This window comes from Arvicanthis niloticus, chromosome 14 (assembly GCF_011762505.2).
Source record: "Arvicanthis niloticus isolate mArvNil1 chromosome 14, mArvNil1.pat.X, whole genome shotgun sequence".
Classification (NCBI taxonomy): Eukaryota; Metazoa; Chordata; class Mammalia; order Rodentia; family Muridae; genus Arvicanthis; species Arvicanthis niloticus.
The window spans coordinates 51,128,736-51,149,408 of record NC_047671.1 but is presented as its reverse complement, the minus strand read 5'-3'; the positions used below and the strand labels follow the sequence as shown (position 1 = coordinate 51,149,408).

At 42.5% G+C, this 20,673-nt stretch overlaps 1 non-coding gene across 1 annotated transcript in view; it reads left to right on the top strand.

The window, feature by feature from the left end:
• Positions 1-286: 286 nt before the first annotated feature.
• LOC117719530 (uncharacterized) overlaps positions 287-20,673 on the top strand; it is a 54,705-nt gene continuing 34,318 nt past the window's right edge. Inside the window, exon 1 of the transcript XR_013103784.1 lies at positions 287-720. This is a non-coding gene — a transcript (uncharacterized LOC117719530). The remainder of the gene's footprint in view (positions 721-20,673) is intronic.

The window sequence follows — 20,673 nt, the reverse complement described above, 5'->3', positions numbered from 1 at the left end:
TGACAATAGGGGATTTGAGGAACTAGAGGTCCTGGTCTGGACACTGGCCCTATCCTGCGGATTCTTGCAATTAGTCTCGTTACATTCTCATGCATTGGTCACACTACTGCAGCAAAGTTTATGGGAGGTAGCCAAAGTGCAATTTAGTTATCAGCCTCAGCTCTCAAGTGCAGCTGGCTAGTAGGCCCCTGTGACCCTAGCAGAGAAGAGGCCAAGCAGCAGCAGCAGCAGCAGCAGCAGCAGCAGCAGCAGCAGCAGCAGCAGCAGCAGCAGCAGCAGCAGCAGCAGCAGCAGCAGCAGCAGCAGTCCTACATGCTGTGTACTGAGCTGCTCCTCAGAGCTCCTGCCCTTTTCCCCAAGCTCCGTTCTTAGCGATGTGGGGCGGGGTGCTCGCAAGGACCCGGAGAGAAACTCTAGATACAGCCCGGGGACCACAGGGAGCTAAGGGACAGGTTGAAGTCCCCTGTGTGGTGTGGAAACACAGAGACGCGGAGGGGGCGGGGCTCGCGCTATGACGCCGCCCTCGCTTGGTTCCGCCCCCTCGCGCGTTGCCAGGGAGATCAGGTGACTCCGGGCTTCCAGCGCTTGAGGCTCGGGTGACGTCAGGCGCGCCGCTGCGGCTCAGTGGCTCGCGGCAGGTGCGGCGCTGTTAGCGTAGTCGGGTCCAGTCTTCTTCAGTCCAGACCGGGTCAGCCGGCGGCTGCTTCTTGGAGTAGAGAGGTGAGGGCTCTGGGATTGGAGCGGGGCGGCCAGCCTGGGCTAGGGCACAGTGAGACGCGGGTGGCTGCGCGGGGAGAGCTGGCGGGACTCGCGGAGCGGCGGATTGGGGCGCGCGGCTCTTAAGGAGAGAAGACCCCGCTGCTGCCATCGCCCTGTGGCGGCCTGGGGCGGACTGAGTGTCTCCCGCAGTCTGCTGCGGCCCGCTGGGTTAGGGAGTCTGCGGGCTGGGTGCGGAGCGGGGCTCGCCCCACCCTGTCTCCAGGGATGTCGGCCGGAAGCTGCTGGATTTCTTCGCCTTAGGCTGCGGTTTCTGAGGCTCTGCGACGCATGTAGGGTCGAGCTTGCTTGGGAGTGGGAGCTCGGTGGCCGGGTGAGCCGGTGTTAAGAAGGTGTAGGCGCAGGGAACCCCGGCCGCTTGCTAAAGGGCGCAGGATCCGAGTGTACACCTGTTGAGATAAAACCGGAGAGGGCTTTGAGTGAGGACAGGGAAAGAGGGACCTCTGAGGAAAAAGACCCGAGCCTTGAACTCTATGGAGTGTTTACTGGGCCTATCTGGGATGAAGAGTTTGGAGCAAGAAGTTGTGACCTGTTGGAAAACGGCTTGAGCGTCTAGCTGAGGCATTGTATGCTCTAGGGAGCCATTAAGACGTCGACTGGTTTGGGGAAGTGGGAACACTATGATAAGGATACACTGAAGTGGTTGGCGTTATATTCTGGGAGAGAAATGACAACAGTTGAACTCTGATATATTTATAGTAAAATACCGGTAACATTTTATCAGGTTTTTGTTTTTATTCTAGAAGGGACATATCCAACTGTGTTTTATTTCTTGTATTGACTGGATAGAATGACAGGTTGAGAGATATATGCTTCCTTTTATTTGCTTGGAGACTGGAATGTTCTCAGCACATTGCCCTTCAGAGATCTCAGAATGTTTTGCAAAAAAAGTTCCTAACCCTAGGGTGAAATCCAAACTAAACTGATTGAAAGGAATTTTAATGTGGTAAGTTTACTAAAGAGAATTAGCACCAAACTATGATATGGATTGTTGAGTAAGATGTAAATTTTAGGATGGATTTTTTTCTACCCAACTTCCCTCAGAATAAGATTGTTTAACTATGCTGCGCGTGGAGGGTGTGTTTGTGTTTCTGGTTTTGATTTTGAGGAGATAGTCTCGAATGTAGTCCGGGCTGGCTTCTGCCCTCATACAGCTGAGTCCAAGGCTTTAAACACTTCATCCTCCTGTCTCTACTTTCCAAGTACTGGGTTTACAGGCAAACACCATAAACGAAGCACTTAAGCTTTGTTTAAATATTAGGCTATTTTATTTTGATTTCCTGAGAAACCAGGAAGGTGTATTTTGGGTTTATAAGGAGGAATGATTTGGTGATTTTTATTTTTGTATTCCTTAAAATATATTGATGCTGTTGAGACATCAAATCTTTTGTTTTCTGTAAAGAATTGAAGTGACCAAACCGATTTGCATTGTATTTGTTTGACTTCAGGAAACAAAATTGGACCTCTGGGGATGCTGTACAGTACAAGGCAGTTTAGGGAATTGTTGAGAACTTAGGAAGGTGTCCTCAGCTGGTTTATGTGTAAATGTAGAAACTGGTACAGCACTCTGGAGAGACTATCTAGAGTGGTTGAGACGGTAAAAAGAACTGCTTCAGTCAGCTCAGTTAAATCAGTCTCTGTAAAGGAAGTCCTGAGAGGTGATTTTAAAACAAATTCAACCACAGAACTGCAATGTGCCATAAGGCCACAGGGCTTCTTGTTTGTTTGTTTGTTTGTTTGTTTATTTTGAGACAGGGTTTTTCTATGTAGTCCTGGCTATTCTGGAACTTGCTTTGTAGACCAGACCAGACTAGACTGACCTGGAACTCACAGAGATCTGCCTGCCTCTGCCTCCAAGTGCTGGGATTACAGGTGAGTGCCACCACCACAGGGTGGCACGGTTCTTAAGTGTCTCTGCAGGAACCTAAGAATTTTTGCAAATTAGGTGCCTTGGGGTACATCAACTTTTTTTTTCCCTGTTAAATGGTTTTCCAAACTTCTGATCATATTTCAGTTGGTGAACTAATTTTGCCTCCTCTGGAAAGAAACAGGTTTCCCTCCTCCCCTCCCCCTTCCAGACAGTCACTGGGAGCTGTAAGGACAGTTAAGTAGGCTGAGAGGTTTCTTGGAAATTTTCCACTTTCATTCACACTCGCCACCCCCATATGTTTTTCTCATTGGTAGAGAACTTAAGAGTTCATTGTCAGGGGAAAAAATGTTAGTGTGTTTTCCTAAACACAGGCTGTGGTAAACACCAGGGCTGGCCTTCCGGCATTCAAGATCCAAGGTTTTCCTTACATGGAATGGAGCCAAAGACTAGTGATGTAGCTCACTGTCAGACTGCTTGCCAGGTATACACATGACCCACATGGGGGTCCATCCCAGCACCAAAGTGGAAAACATTGTTTGCTGTTGTGTTGTGGTAATAATTTAATCTCAGTCCTGGGTTTCTACCCCACATTAGATTTTATTTTGTTCCCAGATGAAAGACACAAAGCTTTTATATTTATAATAAGCCTTAAAAGCACTAGAGCTGGGAAGAGATCAAACCCCAAAGCTATTATGTCTACTTCCCTATGAATAACCCTGAGTTATACCTTGCCATGTTTCATCTGGGCAGGTCTTAAGTTCAGTTGGCCAGCCCTCATCACCAAGTTTTCATAACTCACCTACCCCATGGCCCCCTTTTCTCTCTCTACCTTCTTCTCTTTCTCTCAGTCTGGTCTAGCCTCAGACCCCAAGCCCAGGAACCAAAACTCCACCTCTTTCTCTTTTGCCCAGCTGTAGGCTGTAAGCATCTTTATTCAACCAATAGTTTTAAATTAATGAGCAAGGTTACGCCATTTTGCTTACAGGAAGATTTCCTCGTTCCTGGGTCAAACCATGGCCAATATTTAGCAGTACAATATATAGCAACAGACCCAATCTCAGCATGTTGTAATTCCAGTGATAAGGGAAATTGCTAGTTCCAGGTGGGTTACTTATTGAATTTGAGCCAAGCTTGGTCCATGTAGTAACACTGTCTCCAAAATAAAATAAAATAAATCAAAAGAATTGGGCTAAGGTGAGAGGCTCAGACTGGTATATCTTGAGGCCTTCATCTTTGTCAGTCTCTTCTTGTCATTGTCTATACCCTCTTCACAGAGATGTAATGTATAAGAAGCTGTATGATATTTGAACTGCTCCAAAGCAAGACATGTCAATTTCAATTTCTGGATAAGTGGTGTATTTTGAGATGTAGCAATTTAAAAAAAAAAAAAGGTGAAAGTTACAACCTTTTGCTGACATACCATTTATACCTAGAGGCCTTTTACTCCACCCCCCACCCCCCACCCCATTTCAACCCCTGGAGTTTTTAGAATTAGTTACTAATCAACCTATGATCAAAATCTAGAGTCCTGAGATTACACACCTGTTTTTATTTCATGTGCAAATAAATACACTTTTCCTTTTCTTATACTCTATTAACACATGTTGATTCCCTCAAGCATTTGCAGTAAGCCAATAACAGGGTATGCTGTGGGGCCGGCAGCTTCCTACCCAGGATCCTTTGATGCAAGATTGTTACTGGAAACTGTCTTAGCCCTTAAGGCAGAGGTAGAAGCTGACATTACTGCTCACTAAATTGGATGAAAATCGAATAGTTATCTTTGACATTTTGCTATCTTGTTCAGCCATGGGTCTGGCTATAGTGAGATTCAGGCTTTGCTGTTGTTGCAGGGTCTCTCTGGAGCTATGAAGGTCAGCCCTCATATTCTGACATTTGTTGCCCGAGTAAAGCCTTCTTACTTGAGAGAAATTTAGAACGAAGAGACTTCCTGTTCTCCTCAAGCTAAGCTGAGTGCTATGTCCCAGTCCTCAAAGCTCCCTACATTTGTCCAAGGCAAATAATTGGTTTGGCTATAAAATGGAGGTCAGCAATTAAAGACAGCAGGGTAGGAGCACTGGATAGGAGTCAACTCTCTAGCCTCAGATACAAAAGTTCATGCCACCTTAAGAACTGGATAAAATGGGCTCCAGAGCAGGAAGGTTTTAGGAAATGTGGAATATCAGTACCCCATCTACCAGGGTTCTAGTTAACATTTTTCTATTTTATAGTGGGACAAAATTTTACCCATATAACCATTCTTGTCTTTTTTTTTTCTTAGTATAATGTTCAGTAAATTACAAGAGATTTTCAATTCCCCTCTCCCCTGCATGTACCTCCCCCCCCCCTTTTTTTTTTTTAAAGGAATGAGATCTTTTAAAAGATGGCAGGCCTAACAGACTGGCCTCAAGTTGCCATATAGCTGAGGCTAGGCTTGAACATCTGGTCTTCCTGCTTCTACTTCCTAAGTGCCGGGATTATAGCCATGTGACAACTCTACCCAGCTCTCAATATTTTATCGTAGAATGTGCTTTTTGAATGATTTTGTACAACTTCTGTCTAATGGTAATTTAAATACATTTAAGGTAGGTTGAGCTAAGCTATGGTATTTACTATAGTAACTGCATTTTAAAATTTATATTTCCATTTCATTGGTTTGTCAGGGTGTAACTCCATCATAAGTAGAGGAACACTGAGGCTGATTTAGGCCTCATAGCCAAATATGTACAACTACTAGGATCTTCACATCAAAAACAAGGGAGACAAATGATTTAAGTCTGACCTTTGAGCAGCAGACAGCAGGAGTGATTGATAGTTTTCTGAACTCTTAATTAGATGGTTGGTAGTCATGGTGGGAGGATAGTTTACCTGAATGTGCTCATTAGGGAGTAAACACTTTCTTTATTCAAAGATGCCTATCATTAGTTAGTTCCCTGATGACTTGTGCTTAAGAATTGTTACCTAGTCCCAAGAACATTGGCTAGAAAACATACCACATTTGAAAACTATCTAGACATGCTCAGTGGCCTGAGAAGGGCAGGAATAGTGAACAGTTGAGCAGTAGAAATTTCTGGGGGTGGGTGGGAACCTGGGGATGTTCTAGGTGTCTCAGCATCAGGACAGGAGGCAGAGAGCAGTTGGTGAGATGTGTGAGGAACAGACGCTTGTAGGAACATGCCTGTCTCAGGTCATTAAGTCTTTGATGTTTCCCTGATGCCCATAGTAGCCTCCTGGATGCTCCAGCTGTTCTGAATCCTCAGCAGTTCCAGCAAAGCCCACTGTCAAGCTAATGGCAGATCCCAGTCAGAAGGCAACCTCAGCCTTCTGGCTCTGCTGACTCCTGAATTAGGATTGTTGATCATCAGTGTCTGACAGTGGCTATGAAAATACTAGGACAGAGTTTTTCAAGTGAAAAAAAGGAACCCCAGATGTTTCTTTGTGGCACAGATGATTCATCTGTGTTCCGTATGTCTGATTGATTTCTGTCCTATCTATGTGCTTTCCTTGCTGTTTTTTTAAAAGATATTTTTCATTAAAGATTTTTTTCCCTGTGTATGGCTGTTTTGCCTGTATGTATGTCTTGTGTATCATATGCATGCCTGGTGCCCATGGAGTGCAGAGAGGGCATTGGATCCCCTGGAACTGAATTTAAAGACTGTTGGGAGCTGCCTTGTGGGTGCTGGGAATCTTCTAATTTGGACCCTCTGGAAGAGTGGCCAGTGCTCTTAACCACTGAGCCATCTCTCCAGCCCCCTAAAAGTGACTCTGAAGTGACTAAGGTAACCACATCTTGTCCTGTTTTGTGCATGCCTAGACATTCCTCAGCCTTCCACCCTCCAATAACCACATTCACCTTGACTTTGGGACCGCCCATGACCCTGACCATGGTCCAAATGTTAACCAAAATAATTAATGGTTGTGCAAGCTGAAACATAAAACTAAAATGAGTAGAGGAAGTGTAAATCAAATTAATTGTTGTATATTGTATGGAAAATACTGCCTAAGCTCCGCAAAAGGACAGATTTTTTTTTGACAGATGTTATAAAGCTACTCCAACCCCCTCGAACACTGATGTAATTGTGGGTTTTGCCTTTAAAAATGCTGTACCCATAAGCTTTGGCACCAAGAGACATTTTAGAGGCATTAACCTCTTCTTGGTCTGACCATTATTAAAGGACTATTGTTATTGTTTATCATCATCATTATTTTGTTTGAGGCAGGGTTTCTTTGTGTAGCACTGGCTGTCCTAGAACTTGCTCTGTAGACCAGGCTGACCTCGAGCTCACAGAGATCCACCTGCTCTGCCCCACCCAAGTTCTAGGATTTAAAGGACGTGACTGCACCATCACAACCCAGCTTTCATCTTGGTTTTTCAAACTTGAAAATTTTGCTCTCAGACTCACATGGTAGAAAGTGAGAACTGCCCCTCACAGATTACCCTCTGGCTTCTACTGGCATATCCTGTGCTGTATGATACATGTGTGCTAGAGTGCATACACGCATACTAAATAAATGTAATAGGTTTTTAACTTGAAATTTCATTTATAAGGGAAACCATCCCTATCACTGCCTTTAAGTTGAAAACTACTGTATTAGCTGTCACAAGTAGAAGGTGAATATTATAAGCTAAAATTATGCATGATCTCTGAATCATAGTGCGTCCATATCACCCAATGAGATGACTCACACATGGTGAGCTTTCCAGGTGGCAGCAGGTGGGTGGTAGAACTAGTTTGGGTAGGCAGACCTTCAGAGAAGTCTCCTTAAACCCTGTCCTAAAATTTGTGCAACAGTCTGATACTAAGAAAGCCATAGAATAAAGAATCTAGTTACTGAGAATAAGTAGCTAGGTTTAGTAACACACAGCAAACCTACCTTAGGTAGCTAAGTTAAAAGGATTGTAAGCTCAAGGCCAGACTAGGCTACATTGCAAGACTGTGACTTAAAAAAAAAAAAAAAGAAGAAGAAGAAGAAGAAGTAGTATAATATAGAAATCTCTGTCTTATTTATTTTTTCCAATTAGAAATCTGTTTGTTTGTTTTTTTCCCCACAAAGCCAATCTAATGCTCTTGGAGGCTGGTGGAACCTGGCATTGTTGATGCTATCTATGATATAGTACTGTCCTTTCTGTGCAAGCGTGCCCCTGGAAAACTTGGGTTTTATTTATGCTATTAGTTTCTAGTTTTGCTGGTGCCACTAACTGCTTTGAACCCTCTGTCTTTTTAGAATGTTGAGTGTTCTTTGTGGGTGTTAATAGTGACAGAAAATTGTCATTTAGCATTTGTTTCTTCTAGACGTTATTATCCATAATGCTTATACCTTTAACAGTGTTAGAAGAAGGGATGGGAGACTGCTGCTGGGGTGGTACAGCTAAAATTTACTGTTGTATGTTGAGAGAGCTACCTGCTGCGTTGACAGAGCTGTGGCTCTCTGTGTGGGTTAGAAAAGTGACTTTCATGGTGTAGCAGTCAGGGCCATTTGGGTATTCATCAGGAGTCAGGAGCGCTTAGTTAAAATTGCCAGCACATTAAGCTGTAGGGGCCTTTTACTGAACCAACAAGCTCAGCTTTCCCACAAAGCCCAATCTAATGCCCTGGGAGGCTAGTGGAACCTGCCTTTCAGGGGCTGTGCTGGTAGGGGACCTGACCTGGGAAGTGGCTTTATCAGGCTTGTTGGGAGGGATGGCCCTGTCCCTTTATAGTATGTCCTCTCAACTTGGCAGGGGGCAGAGTTCTTCCCTTCTCTCTGGCTCTAACCTCTCCTTTCATTTACCTAACTCACTTTCTGTGTTAACAGCTTTCTTCCCCCTTTCCCTTCCCTTCTGTTCACTGCTGCCCCCTCTTTTGATCCTTTCTCTCACTGGGCCTCATTTTCTCTCCATTTTCACTTTGAGGGCTGACTTGTTTGAAGTTCCAGAGTTAGTGCTGTCCTGTGACTGGATGACTGGATGTTATTCAGAGGCCCCATCCTTTTTTTTTTTTTTTTTTTTTTTTTTTTTTTCCTGAGGATCAGCCTGCCATAGGCTTTCAGATAGCAGCACTGACAGCACTGACCCAGAGTCTGAGTCAAGTGACTGAGTGAGGTTCCAGATACAGCCTAGTATGAAGCTGCTGTGGGTTTCCCAGCAGTATTTGTACACTGGCCACCACCTTTTCTATTGACAGGTAATGTTTATAAGAGATTCTCTCTACAGTTCTTAGTCAGGCAAGGGTCTATGCTGGACCCCAGAGACTCCTTTTGGAAGCTCAGACAACCTGTGGGTTTTGCCACAGGACCAAACACAGTGAAGGCTGGAGCAGACTGGTGACGAGCTTGCCTGGGAACCTACTAGTCTGCTTGCAATTATGGGTCCTGCCTGGAGCCAGATATTCCCACATGGTTTCTGGAACAAATTCTATTTTCCTTGTAGTTAGAAGCATCCTTTTCTTCTCAGTAAAATAAGAAACAATTTTTCCCCTAAAAGCAGTGTGGCATTTAGTCAAGGATAATTAGCAGGAATTTGAACCTTTACTGTTAATATGCCATACAGGGCATGGTGGCATACACCTTTAATCCTAGCCTTCCAGAGGTAGAGGCAGGCAGATCTCTGTGAATTCAAAGCCAGCTTAGTTTATAAACTCATAGTGAGTCAGGACAGAGAAGCCACAAAGTGAGACCCTGTCTCAAAAAAAAAAAAAAAAAAAAAACAAAACAAAAAAAAAAACAAAAACACCCCCCCCCAAAACAAAACAAATAAACCTCAAAACCGAACCAAAACAAAACAAAAGACCTGCTTGATCTATATAGACCAGCCAGAGTTACAGAATGAGACCTTGCCTCAAAAAAGTATAACATGTATACAGTGTACTCAATAGTTGTATTCACTAATACAACCATTTCTTGTGATCTAATTTTTGTTTTTATTTTGTATAAGAGTCTTGAGTGTAACTGGATGACTTTGAATACAGTATGTAGACCAGGATGGTTTTGAACTTGTAATCTTACTGCTTAGTTCTCCTAAATGTTAGGATTATAGTCTTTGAAAATATAAATTGATTTTTACCTACTTATTGTTTGTTTGCTTGCTTGCTTGATTGATTGACTGAGAGAAGATCTCACTGTGTATTGCTGGCCACCCTGGAATTTAAATTTACTATGTAGACTAGGTTGGTCTCAAACTCACCTGCTTCTTCTTCCCAAGCACTGGGATTAATGCCTGACTTAAAACTTTAATTTTAAATCTAAGTAGCTAAGTGAATGCATGGTGCTGCAGAATGCTGCTTAGCTTTGTTGGCCGCTGCCGTCTAACTACACAGGTCCATGTAGAGAGCTACATGGTCTTATTGTTCTGAAGGGTGTCAGGTAGCAGTGTTACTTCTGTCTATGGTTTGTGAGTACCTGGGTTTATTTTGCCTTAACTAATGATAGACCTTTGAGATGCTATATATCCTTTTTGTGTGTTATAGGCCCGTTATGAATTTACAATAATAAACCTGTGCATATGTATGTGAAGTTTTAGAATCTTAGCATACTGCTGTAATATATATCTGTGGGATGAAACCCCTAGAAGTAGACCTTCCAGTTCAAAAGATAATATGTTCATTAATTATTTGAGGTATAACTTTAAATATGATCTGGGCAAAGTGACACACACTTGTAATCCCAGCACTTGGGAGGCTGAGGCAGGAGGAGTTCAAGGTTCAGACTAGCACAGGGACATAGGGAGATGTCAGGACAAAGCAAGGTAGAAGTCCTTCAGTAAACACCTTTGCTTGTGAGTTAGGGGTTGAATATGAGATATTTTCCTCAGCTAGCTGCACATTTACTGTTGTAGTCTGACTTCTGCTTGGACACCACCTTCAGTAACATTGTGTAGCCCTGAAATACAGCTCCTGGGCCTCCTAACTCTAATTTGTCCAGTCAGAGTAGCAGACTACTTTACAATACCTTTGAATTTAGAAAACTACCAGAGTTTCCTTCCTGATGCAGTAACAGACTACTGGAGAAGATTGGTAAAGCCCACACCAGTGTTAGAGAACGTCAGTAGTTACTTCACAATGTTAAGTAAGTAAGTGATTGGGCTGAGTAAGCGATTGGGTCAGCTTGTGGTACCTGGCAAGTAAATAAAAATTTTAAGATTCTCTTCAAAAACAGTGAAGAGTAACTATAAAAACACATCCTGAGCAACTGTGTTACTTTTAGCCTCTCTGTACAACAGGCCCCTGCCATAGTGACCCCTGTCCATTTCTGAAATGTACTTTTTTTTTCATATTTCCCAGATTGTTGCTTCTGACTAATGTGTGGAAGTGGAGTCATTGAATTTCTGTGTTTGCTTAGCTCTTGATAGGATGATTGTCACTTCTTAGAAACTGACCTGCCCTGACTTCTCCTTTACTTCTGTGCACATAGTACTCTGCTTCCCGCCTTGTAAGTTGGTCTGTAATGGCTGCTATCGTCGGTCTGTCTCTGTAGTCTGAACAGGAACTGACTCATGCACACATCATCTCAGCAGTGCCTGTAACTGCTAGTGCTGAGTTACAGTTGATGTTCTGGGACGGTTTCATGGTCTAAAGAAGTGACCTGTCTAAGTAGCATAAGGTGACATGCCAAAGGTACAGTTAAGTGAGAACTATAAATCATGGAGATAGATGGTTGTACAAAACTAATAATTTTAGAGCTTTTTTTTTTTCTTAAAGATCAACAATCTGTACTCAGAATTAAGGGGCAGACTCAAAAGTTGAGGGGCCTAGAATATAAAACAGTGTATTTATGAAGGTCCTGTTAGAAGAGAAGAGCAGCTGAAAGGAATGGGAGCCTTTAGGTTAAGATCTGCCCTTATGGGTTTTTAACTTTAAAGACAGTTATACAAGCTGCTAGGAAAGATTCTTAAGGCTAGAAGTATCCTGGCTTCAGGCTTCAGTAGTGTGAATGTAACCCAAAGCAATTGTATTTAACCCCCCGCCAAGTATCATCTTAGTTATGACAAAGTCATGACAAAAGCCACAGCAAAAAAGCAGCGACGAACAGATGTGCAGTAGATAGTTACTGAGGTAAAGCTGGTAATTGGGAGGGAAATTGGCTTCTCAGAAGTGGCCAAGTCTTAAGAGGTGAAGTAGACATTAAAAAGGAGCGAACCACATGAACATATCAGAAAGCACTATGAAGACTTAGTTTTCCAAGCTTACCTAGAGTGTCAGCCATCTTTAAGTATAAATAATCATATAATAATAAACTGCCTCTGATTTCAGAACTCTAAGCAAACCATTGTAGATTTTTTTCCTTATAGCTAAGTATTCTCTGTTTGCTTTACAATGTGTAGAATATGAAAACTTGACTGTTCAACCCAGTGGATTTATATTTCTTATGCAAACACGACCCAGCTCAAGATACAGACCATTTCTGGCAGTTGAAAGTTCCCTCTGTGTCTCATAGTGTCCTAAAGCCGGGGCTGCGGTTACTCCCAGGTGAACAGAATCATGAACATCATGCTGGTGCTTGATTCCAGCAGATTTTGCTTGCCTGACTCTGGAAGTCACAGGAGGAATCATTCTTTCATTGAGTATTGATAGGATATTGTTGTATGTTCCTTATAAATATACCATAGTTAATCTGTTTGGCTGCTGACTTAGTTTCCAGTCCGAGCTACTCGGTGTATCTGTGTAGGTTCTTGTGTTTCTTCCCTTCAGCATACATACTGAATACGTTTTGACCAACAACTGCTGCATATACCAGTGTCCCACTTAAACTGCTTAGTGATCTATAGTAGAATTTATAGTTTGTAAAAAGATACTCTGTAGTATTTGTATAGGCAAGTCACCAGTGACACAGTTCCTCAGAATTTGTACTGAAATTTAAATAAAGAGTGACACTGTTGCCTCCCTGATTTCTCAGAAATACCCTGCAGTTAAGTGAGGATAACCGGTTATCAGGACAAGAATTGCTAAGTCATAGGACAAATTGAACAGATGACGTGCATTTTCCTAAAAGTTTGATGCTTTAGCTGTTATTTATAGTTCTATGATGTGTTGTGTTATTTTTGTATATAAAGCTAGGAATTTCCCCACCCCCACCTTCAAGATAGCTAATGAAATCCAGACTGTTTACTGGGAACTCGATCTTTTCCTTTATCAATGGTATCGGTATCCTTATGATAAATTAAGGACTGTACTCTGTGAATTTGTTTTAGGACTTGTCATACAATTTAAAATTTTTAAAATTTAATTAGGGACTAACAAGATGGCTCAGCGGGTACAGGCACCTGCCACCAAGTCTGATGACTTGAGTTTAGTCTCTGGGACCCACATGGTAGAAGGAGAGAACCGACCCCCAAAAGTTGTCTCTCACCTTCACACAGTGTCATGGTATACTCATGCTCACAACAACAACAACAACAACACATACACACACACACAAATAAGCATAATAAATTTGGATAATTGCAACAAAAATTGAACTTTATTTACTATTAGAGAGAAAGCGAGCGAGAGAGACAGACAGACAGACAGACATGTGGAGGTCATATGCTTGCGTAGAAATTTACAAATAAGTTATGTCTTTAGCCCAGGGCTGTTCTACTACATTGATCTTTTTATTCGTATTTATTTTAACAAAACATGAGATTATGCAGGTTATATAGCTTTCTTTTTTTCTGTGTGTTTGTACATATGTATATGATATGCATGTGTGTGTGTGTACATGAGTAGGTCAGGTTGATGTCATTTTCTAGTCTCCATCTTTTGCTTTATTTTGTATGCTTTAACAGTTTTGTACTCACTCACTCACTCACACACTGAGCAGTCCTTTCTACCTCCTGTTACCCTGTCTCATATTCCCTCTCCTTTTCTCTGTTTCCATCTTATTTTTTAGTCAGGGTCTCACCCACCCTGAAACTCACACTTTGGCTAGACTAGCAGGCCAGGAAGCCCCATTATTTTCTCTCCTCATCCCAGCACTGGGATTATAAACCCATAACTATTGTGCTTAGCTTTTTACATGGGTTCTGGGACTGAACTCAGGTCTTTATGCATTCCTGATAAGCTCTTTACCAGCTGAGTCCCCTCACCAGCTCCTACATTTTCCTGCACAGCATTACATCTTATTTCAAAAGCATAGAACTGATGGCTGAGCGTGTAGATTAATGGTAGAGCACCTGCCTAGCATGTGAGGCTGTGGTTCAGTCTTCAGCACTAGACCTCATAGATACACATACAGAAATGAAAACAGAGCCCACCCACAGACAAACTAGTTATATAGACATACTGTAGTAACTTTTTTCTTGCTTAGGTGTGTAGGGTGTGATTTCTTTTCCCTGCTTTATTTAGTACCGGTATGAAGGTCAGAGAATAATGTGTTAGCCAGTGCTCTCTTTCAACCCAGTGAGTTCCAAAGATCAAATTCTGGCCATCAGGCCTGGAAGGAAGCACTTTTACATGCTGAGCAGTCTTACTGGTCCTTTTTGGTCTCTTATGTTGAAGGCCTCACCCTCCAGTGTCTGATAATTTTTATCCATTTATATATGAGGCAATAAAAAGTCAGAAGTCCTCTGTGCATGGTCTTACCGAAGTTGGCTAGGGAAGTTATTTCTTTGTTGTTTTCTCCTGTATCAGTATCTGATTTTTTTTTTTTTTTCTGATACAGGATTTCACTGTGTAGCCCTGGCTGTCCTGGAATTCACTGTGTAGACCAGGCTGGCCTCAAACTCAGAGATCTGCTTAGCTTGCCACCACCTCCTCAGTGCTGGGATTAAAGGTATGAGCCAGTATCTGATTTTTTACCATTGAGATTGTTCAGTTTTTCTGGAAGTGTATTCACCATACTTGCCACAGGAGCAGTGCCAGAAGCTACCAGGTGGATGGTAACAGTGATATTTTTCAAGGTTATTATATTTTTATTTCTTGGCTATCTATTTTGAGGAGACCTTACAGTATCTTATCTCTGAAAACAACTTTCACAAATAGTTTCTGCTCTTCTTGTTGCACTGGCGAATGACGGTAATCTTGTGACTGTGTTGTGTGTGTCTTTGTGTCTTGAACAAGATCTTGGGAGAACAGTGGGCAGTTTAGTCTGTTATGGATCCTGGCCGTTGCACCCCTTCAGGTCTTCCTTTCAAAGATCTTGTCTTTAATGCTTCATATTGTTTACATTTAACCTTTAGTACATACTCTAGCAAGGCTTATGTTTTACCAAATTCATGAGGGAAACCAGTCAAGTTACAAGTCCAGTGTCTCGCCAGGCAGTGGTGGTGCACACCTTTAATCCCAGCACTTGGGAGGCAGAGGCAGGCAGATTTCTGAGTTCGAGGCCAGCCTGGTCTACTGAGTGAGTTCCAGGACAGCCAAGGCTATACATAGAAACAAAACCAAGTCCAGTGTCTCAAATTTAAAACTCATTAGTATTTTGCTTGTGCAGTGCTTGGTGATGTTTGTCAGGCCGGTTTGTTTCTTTGCTGGCTGGAGAGCAATAGGTTTGTCCCAGGCGAAGTCCTGCTTTTCAAATCCTAGTTTTAGGACCTCTGATTTAATTCAGACTCTCTTTGTGTGGCTTTTGCTGTTCTTTTGTTGTGAGTGGGTGCCTGGGAAATGCAGGTGTGAGTGTGGAGGAAAGGGGGCTACGGTTGCTGGACCTACTGTATGGCTTCTGCTTTCTCAGAAATCCACCTGTCTCTGCCTCCCAAGTCATAGCTCTCATAGATTTTTATGTGCCCGTGTTAATGGCAAAAGGAGCTTGAGTTATTAGAACTGTCTACTGAAAGAACAGTATTACTTCAGTTAGTCCTGCTGACCAGGAAATGGCATTTACGATCAACGCAGTTCTGGGTTCCTTGAATCACTTGTGATGAAAAGGGGAGATGCTGACCTTGATTAGTGTCGCAGATTGGGTGCTTCCTCTAGAGCTGGGACGAGATGAGCTTTTCTTGAAGCACATGAACTATAACAAGAACTGATGGTATCTAGCTGGAAATCTGATACTGTTTGGGAGGAAGAATATGAAAGTTATATAAGTAATCTGTTACTTCAATCCAGAATCCCTAGGGAATCTTATGACTATTCTGGCCTTCATAAAATCACTTAAGAATTTATTGATTACATATTCTAAAGAAGAATTAATGGGATTACTAATTTGTAGTTATTAGATTCTTTCCTACTATTTAATTGGGGTTGTTAGAAGATTCTCAAAATAGGTTAAATATTAGTGCAGGAGATGGTAACAGTGAGGCAGTATGGTATCACAGGAATCATGTTGTTTAAGTGACTCATGTAGAGTATACCTTGTTCCCCAGTTATGATTTGTTTGCTTTTAATCTGGATGTCTCTGTGCCAGGCACTGTGGTGATTGTAGAGATGGTGGAAGCAATATGTTGGCCCTCAAAGCTTCAAGCCCAATCAAGAGACTATTTAATAAGCTTGGGGACCAGGAAGCATAGGCTCCCTCATAGAAACAAACCACTGAGGGCAGGAACTTGTGAACACAGTGAAGATTCCTGGTGAGTCTTTCAAAGAATCCTGGGAGTGTGGAAACTTGGAGAAAGTTTCTGTTCAGCATTCTCTATAGACACCTTACTGCTTAGAGCCATGGGTCTGGAAAGAACAACCATATTGTCCTAGAGCCCAAGACAAGGGGCACGTCTGTCACTGGTGGCAGTGCTGCCTCTCAGGAGACACCACTGTAGCCTAACGCTGTTGTTCATTGGAGGGTCTTCTAGTATTGGACCAGCATCTACTGATCTGGTTGATAGTGCTATTAGATTTCCTGCTATCTTAAAGCTAGGCAACCACATTTATGGACATTTCAGAGAATTTAAAACCAATATATCATGTTATGCATTCAGCTCATTTAGTGAGGAGACTATAGGCACTAAGCAAGCCTCTGAGGACATGATGGTGATCCAGAACTGACTTGATTGATTCTGTTGTCACAGCCTACTGTCTGGAATAGAAATGAAGATAAGCAGAAGAAGAAGCGGCAGATAGTAAGATAATAGCTGTGTGGCTGTGATGAGAGTGAACCAAGATGGACAGGGCTACAGGCTCCAGAGTCGTTGAGGCACCTTTAAGGCATTTAGTAAATGATCTTGTCAGTTGGAAATTTTTTTTCTAGTGATTTCCATATGCAAATAATTTTTATTTTTTTGTCTCTCAGGTGCATTGCCAGGTTCCTGATGAACCCAGAGAACCCTCCACCATATCCTGGCCCTGGGCCAACAGCCCCATACCCACCTTATCCACAACAACCAATGGGGCCTATGGGAGCCCCACCTCCTCAGGGGTACCCCTACCCACCGCCTCAGGGGTACCCCTATCAAGGATACCCACAGTACGGCTGGCAGGGTGGACCTCAGGAACCTCCTAAGACCACAGGTAGCTGTCTGTGAATACGTAAATGTGCATGTCTTGGTGTCACACCCCCAAAGAGAGAGAGCATTTGCATGATTCACTGGCAGAGAAGAAATTGTGACCTTTGTGATTTCTGACTGATGTTTGATGCTGGTGGCTCAGAGTGGCTTTCACTCAGGAGGCCCCAGTCAGTTCTGCCTTCTTCCTTTGTGCCTCTTGTACCCGCTGTGGGGATGACTTACTGGCCAACATGTTCTCTAGGGGATTCCTCTTAGAGCACTGGTGGGGAAAATACTTATTGGTGTCTTCCTCTTGCAGCTGCCTTGTTTGCTTTAGCTTATTGGGGTTATTTTATCTGTTAGCTCGTTGGCCCTCAAGTCATCCTTGGGCCTTGCTGCTGAGGTTGGTTTTCTTATGATTTTTATAATTCTGTTCAGTCTACTACTTGAACTTGCCCTTGTTTTCTGGGTCTGTATGCTAGAACAGTGCCACTCAAGGCAGTTGGTTTATTGAGGAGTAAACTGTTACTGGACTGTGAGAACTAAAGTGAGCAAACGTTAAGAAAAGAACAGCTTGACATTCCCGACAGTCAAGCATGTAATCACTCTTTATAAAACCACCAACCACTGCAGGATTAAAAATAAAACATGGCGAGAAGCATTGTGCTACATACATGTCTTGTGACTATTTTATAACCCTTTGGTTTACAGAATAGCTGTTTCAGCTTTTAAAAACAGTTAATTTTACCAAGTGCTTATTATACACCAAATGGTTTCCTAAAAGCTTTATATATGTCAACATTTAATCCTTGCAACAATTCTATGAGCAAAACGAGGGCCTTGTGTATGCTAGACAAGTGCTCCCTCTGAGATGGTCCTCCTGCCTATCATATTTTAGGGTTAATCTAGGTATATACACACCTCTTCAAGGTGTAGAGTTAGGGTTTTGCACTTTACTGGTTTATATGCCAATGTAAAAGGAAATTTACAGTTTAGCATCTGGCTTGTCTAATAGATTCTGCCCAAATTGAAATTCATAAATGTTCGTCTGGTGTTTCATCCTTCACCCAAAACACTCTTTGTCAATTCCAGGCTTACTCTCTAGTGTGCATTTGATGAGTTTAGAATTTTAGTCAGTTTGTCTAGAACAAGTACATCTTAGTTTATGTGGACTTCATGCAGAAAATACAGATTTGAGTTTCTTTTTGTTGGTTTAATTAATATTGATATCTGCTATAAGGTTTCTTTATTCTTAAGATTAAAAGGCTCCTTTAGTTAATGTTAGCAATCATAATTCACAAATGCATTTGGAAGGTATTTAACATGCTTTCCTGCAACTGTGAATCATTAACTACCTGCATTCATTATGTACCCAAAGAAAGCAGGCACTGGCACCTGATCAGCTGTTTTTCTCACTTAGGGCCCAAGACCTGTGGACAGAATTCTGGGGTTGACTTCCGAGCTTTGTATGGAAATTTAAGCCTTTCTCTCCAGTTAGATTTTAGAGTTATCTGCTTCTGCTCTCTCTTTCTACTGAAGTTGAAGTGTATGCTGTAGTTCTTTTGGTTAATAGCTGCACAGGTGGATTGCTCCTCCTTCAAAGCAAGGAGGCCATTCTTCAGCTATTCTTTTTTGGGATAAGAGGGGGTTTTGAGACAGGTTTTCTCTGTGTAACAGACCTGGCTGTCCTAGAACTTTGTACATCAGGCTGACTTCAAACTCCCAGAGATCCACCTGCCTCTGCCTCCCAAGTGCTAGGGGAAAGGCATATACCACCACACCCAGCTCCTTCAGCCATTCTTAATTGACTTTTGGTAATCACTAAAGGCTTAACATGGATGTGATGCATGGATGGGCAGGTAGCTAATCTAAGAGCTTTCTTTGCTCACCTACTTTTGATGCACAGTTTATTTTTTAGGCCTTGTAGTCAGTGGCCTACAAAATGGCTCAGTGGACAAAGGAACTTGCTGCCAAACCTGACAACCTGTTTGATACCCCTTAGACCCCTCATGATAAAAGGAAAGAACCTACTCCTGCATGCTGTCCTTTGACCTTCAGGTACTTGAGCTGTGGCATGAGGGTGTGTACACACAAACATACAAGCAAGTAAACAAAAATTTAGGAAGAAATTGTAGCCCAAATTAAAAAAACAAACAAAACAACCCCCTTTCATCTGTCTCAGAAACTGGCCTTTTGGAAATGACCTAAGTGGAAGTGCCTGTAGGATAAGGCTTCCCAGAGGGGATGCCTGCACCTTAGTTAAGGACCTCGTATGATTTTTCCTAGCTATAACAAGTATTTCTTGTTATATTATGCTCACCATCTGCCTCATGCAATGTTAACAGCAACCCTGTACAACAGCCCCATCCTACAGAGGTGGAGTCTGAGGCTAATCAAGATTGTATTTCAGCTATTTATTATATATATAACAGTACATCCCAAAATTCAACTACTTAAAACAATGATGATCTTATTAACATTCTGTGAGTTGGCAGGGAGATTCTTTTGCTTCATGTGAGCTCTTGTGGGGTCACGTGATTTAATCCAGCTGTTAGCCTGGATGTTAGGGGGCTGGGATGTCTAAGACTTTCATGAATAGAGTGTTGGCTTGCCTGCATGAACCTCTCTATACACATCTCCCTTCACTGAGTAGACTAACCTCCCAGTCTTAGAAGTAGATGTCTTGCTGTTTGTATCTCTCCCATGAATTAAGTAAATTCCTATCCAAGACTACCAGGTATGTTAGCCAATAACCTCATTAGCTTAAATGATCCACCATTGAGGGGTTGGAAAGTCTAGTAATTAAGAGCTCTGGCTGTTATTCTAAAGGACCCAGGTTTCATTCCCAGCAGTCATAGGGCAGCTCACAACCATTGGTAACTCCAGTTCCAGGAATCTGACACCCTGTTCTGTCCTCTGTAGACTCCAGGCATGCATGTGGTACACAGACATGCATACAGGCAAAAATTAAAACCCATCACTGAGGTAGCCTTTGTGGACCAGGCCTATTACTAATCTTTCCCATGCTGCTCTCACACTCGATCCTCACCCACTCTGCCCGCCCTGCTCTATACATCTCTGCAGATCAAATAAAATATCTGCATGACACCTGCCATCACCTAAGCCTCATTCCACAGAAGTTACTCCTCCATGGACTCCATCTGCACACTAATAGACTCAAAAGCATCTCCTCTCCCCAGATTCAGTTAATTTTCATTTTATATTTAGTCTGGCTTCTCAGTGCCCATATTCAAGTAGCCCTGCTTTTACTGTAGTAGTTTAGGCTTTGACTAAAACTGTTTTCAGTCAAGACTTGTAAGGGCACAGGTGACAGAACCTCAGCCCTTATTAATGAGCCACAGAGAACTGCCTGCTGCCTGGTGATCCAAACAGGGGAAAGGAAAAAAAAAAAAAAAAAAAAGGGAAGTGTGGGGGTAGAGGCTACTGGGAGCAGAAAGCCACCGACAACACAGAGGGGAGGAAAGCCTGGAATATGTTTAAGATGCACGGGGAGGTAAAGAAGCTGGGATACTGAATAAAGGAAGCTCAAGGCAGAAGCACTTAGCCAAGAATATGAAAGATCCCAGCGTAGGATTAAAGCTGAGGCAGATTTGGCAAACCAGAATCTTGCCAAAGCAGAATTTAAGGTTTTTACTGCCAGTAGAAGTTTGGAATACATTTGGTCATCTGAGCAATTAGAGATTATAATTGTAGTTTA